Source organism: Coenobita brevimanus, chromosome 27 (genome assembly GCF_032717465.1).
Source record: "Coenobita brevimanus isolate Jiangsu-jjx chromosome 27, ASM3271746v2, whole genome shotgun sequence".
Classification (NCBI taxonomy): domain Eukaryota; kingdom Metazoa; phylum Arthropoda; class Malacostraca; order Decapoda; family Coenobitidae; genus Coenobita; species Coenobita brevimanus.
The window spans coordinates 518,972-523,113 of record NC_136980.1 but is presented as its reverse complement, the minus strand read 5'-3'; positions in this window follow the sequence as shown (position 1 = coordinate 523,113).

Below are 4,142 nucleotides of genomic sequence, written 5' to 3'. Positions count from 1 at the left end.
TTGGTCAAAAAAGGCACGACAGGTCCGCAGCACGGTGAAATGGACGTTGACAGTTTTTATTTTGACTACCATGGTGTTGTGCATCATGAATATGCACCAGAAGGTCTGACTGTCAACAAACATCACTACCTCACCGTCATCCGCTGTCTTCATGACGCAGTCCAGCAGAAGAGATCAGACCTTTGGAAGGCAGCAAGTTGGACGCTGCACCATGACAATGCCCCAGCTCATCCTTCTCAACTGATTCAGGAATTTTTGGCCAAGTACAACATCCTGCAGGCCCAGCAGGCTCTCTACTCACCAGACATGGCTCCATGCAACTATTGGTTACTCCCCAAAAAACTCAACTGAAGGGTTCCCGGTTTGAGACAAGAGAAGAGTTCATGATGAATGCGACGACGCACTTGCAGGAGATACCGAAAACCAACTTTGAAAAATGTTTCAGGTGGTGGAAAGAACACTGGGCTATATGTTGCAGGTCAGATGGGGCCTACTTTGGAGGGGACTATGTCATAGGTTAACAGGTTGGCTATTTATTTATTTATTTTTTATTTAGAGCCTAAGGTTGGATATTTTCTGAACAGACCTTGTATGATGACAGGAACGTTAGAAAAAAAGTGACTTATAACAAGGATTTAATATACTCTAGGACACCTGACTATCCCATAATCATATATACAGCTTGGAGTCAATACAATCCACACCATAACCCCTTCAATCTAGTGACATAATCTGCTGGTGTAATATTGTTATCAACCTCCAAATACACGATCTATCACACTGAATGGGTTAATGAAGGCTATATCTAACCTCTCCAAGTAGAAGTCTCTCCTAACCTGAATAAACATGTCTGAAGATAGGAAGAACAAGGTTAAAATTTATCAGTAAATTGAAGAGGTCAACCCCATCACCCATATGACACATTTATTTTTATTCGTATTGTCTCCAGATAATTATATTTGGCCAGGGAAAGATCTCTGTTAATGAATCAGTTTATGATGGACACATTTAATCCCTTCATTTTAACAGTCTCTCCCAAGCTGAATAAAATCACCTTGTAGTATTATGCGTAAAATAAAAAAAGGGTTGACTGACTTCATAAATTTCACACAGAGGAATTTAAATCAGCTTAACTTAAACTGATAAAAAAATCAATGACTTCCTGTCTCTCACTGAAGGCATCACTACTGGTAAAACAAGGGCATTCAAATTATCCATACCAGTCACTTCAAAGAAATTTAACCCACTAAGTCTGGAGATATCTTTTTAATCTAATTGCTGTGGAAGAAAAGACCAAAATACAGTATTTTTATTACTATTCGTTTGTTTTTGAAGACTCGAACATGCTTGCATGTATCAGCATTGGTCACCTAATGGCGGCTCTCCGCGCTGCTTGATCTCTTGCAGCTTCCCTATTTAGTCCCTTATCTCTGAGGTCATGCTCAATGACCTCATTCCAGGTCTTTTTCAGTCTATCTCTCGCTATCCTACCCTTAACAACAACACTTCTCATTTTCTACACCCAATTGTCATCCCCCATCCTTTCCACATGCCTAAACCATCTCAATCTACTTCTCCTCATCACAACATCAATACACTCCAGTCCCATCCTACCTCTCAACTCTTCCATCGTAAACCTAGCACCCCCAGGCCTCGCACTCAGAGACGCATTGCACATGTATCTAATCACTGCCATTTCTGTACATTTAAGCCTGCGAATATCCTCTTCCTTTACTGCCCAGGTCTCACTGCCATATAGCATTACACTCCTAACACATGCTGCATACAATGATCCCTTAGCAAGGTGGGAGAGCCCTCTCAATGTCAGGAGAGGCAACAACTCCCTTAACTTCTTCCAATATTATTATTATTATTATTACTGTCACCTCCTGACCATATTATTCAGTTTTGAATAATACTTTGAATTGGACTGGCTTGATACACCCTTTACATACCTTTAAAAAGAACAAAATACCTTTCCTAATCCGAATACAATCAAACAGCAGCAACAACAATGAACTAAAAATGACATAACTTGGATTCAATGGATTAAACCTTTCACTGGTGTGTATATACTGTGCCTGGAGTCTTCACTCACACAAGCACCAAAAATTTTGTATTTCTGAGTAAAATCTCATCATTCAAATGGAATTAGGAATGATTACAGATAAAACAAATCACTGCTGCAAACCAATCAAGAAAATGGGCACCAACTTCAGATACAATATATGTATGGTGCATTTAAATATCATCATCAACTGGACCTCTTTTCCCATCCTAGGACCGGGCGAGGAGTAACAACGTCCAGACAGCATTTAAATATACAAGTGGAAATTCCGTACAGCACCTGTAAATGGTTCCTGGAGGACCGTCAAGTACTGCGGCTACATAAATGACTCCTATCAAACTTACTGGTGGGAATAACATAAATTATGACCACATTCTCACCATTTAAGGCACCTTTCCGGCACCTCTTCTTTAACAACTACAACCTTTAAATTCTCCTGTATCAAATCTCAGTACTTTATATTAACACAGTTTGTAAAAGTAACAGATGGGAGAATATTAATGTGCTGTATGCCCATAAAAATTTGTAGTTGTTGATGTTGCTCTACCCTGGTCTGTCTAACCAAGCAGATCCTATTAGCTGCCTTCCTATGGCAAACAGCACCTTGTTAGGGTCAGAGTCTCCTAGACTGATTAGAATACATGAATGTACAGTATTCTTGTCAGCTTGGTAGGCTTTCTAGCAATAATTTCGTGGATTTCTCTTTAATATTACATATCAGTATTCTCCTTCATGTTATTTTTATTCTATTAGTACTGACAACATGCAAGAGAATTTTCATGTGCCATATACTAACAAAAGCTGGTTGAGAGGAGGTGCTCAAAAGAGTCCCTAACTGATGAGAATATGGGCATCCTACAAACAGTACATCACAAGCCATGAGACGGTGAGTGCTAATTACTGTATCAACAGACATGGGGGTGATGGGTAAACACAAAATGAGTTATTCTGGATAAACTGGTGAAATTCACACAAAATCCTATGGTATTATCCATTGTTTTTGCACCTATGTATCTCCAACTGATAATACCATCCATCCATCCACTGCCAGACGCCATGTATCCCAAACGGGGTGGCCAAGGGCTTAGAGTTAATTGTTTTACAGGGAGGGGCACTAATCCTCCACCAACCCCACTTGACACGTAGGCAAAACTGAAGGCCAGCTACTTAACCACTGAATTACAATGTCAAGTCATTTAAATCTGTTACTGTCAGACACTACTATTTGGCTAAGGGGATGCTTCTTGTAGTGAAGGGGTTAAATACATTCTTTATTACCACTAATGTTATGTGATACTCCCTTTAGCTGAGTAAAACTGCCTGGCAGAAGCAAGAATATTAGGATATTATCATAATGAAGAAGTATATGACACCATCATTAGCTGTGTGTCATTTTTAGACTAACTGAATGTTTACAGATCAAAACCCCCTCTATTAACTTTTACTGCTAAGAGAAAAATGGTGGTAATCCGATGAAGCATGGTATGTAGCGTCATAAAATCTCAAGCATTTATATCCAAATAAACCTGCAGCACCAACAACAAACACCATTTTAGAAAATAAAGCAATTACGGTCACACTTGTCTGTTGTGCTGAGGGAAGAGGTGCAAGAGGCAGACCATAAAAGACCTGGAATGAGGTCACAAGGTATGACATAAGGAATAGGGGATTGAAAAGAGAGGCTGCTAGAGATCAGGCAGCATGGAAAGTCATAATAAGGTGACTAAGGCTGATGCATGCAAGTTTGTCTGAGCCTATACAAATGAACAACACAACAATGTGGTCTTTTTATGGGTCCCACAGCAACAATATACAACTCTGGTGGTCAGAGTAGAATCACTGGCTGAGATCCTTTGTGCTGGTGTATCGTCACAATATGTCTCTGGCAATCAGGTTCACATGTGTATAGAGGCACAAAAACATCCACATCTGGTAGCAATTGAGGACCAAAATGTAAACTGAATTCCTTTGTGGTGGTATATTGTCAGTCAAAGGGGCATGGGACCACAACAAAATATATCTGATGGTGAAGGGGGGGAGGGGGAAATCAGCTGAGATCCTCTATGGTGGAGTT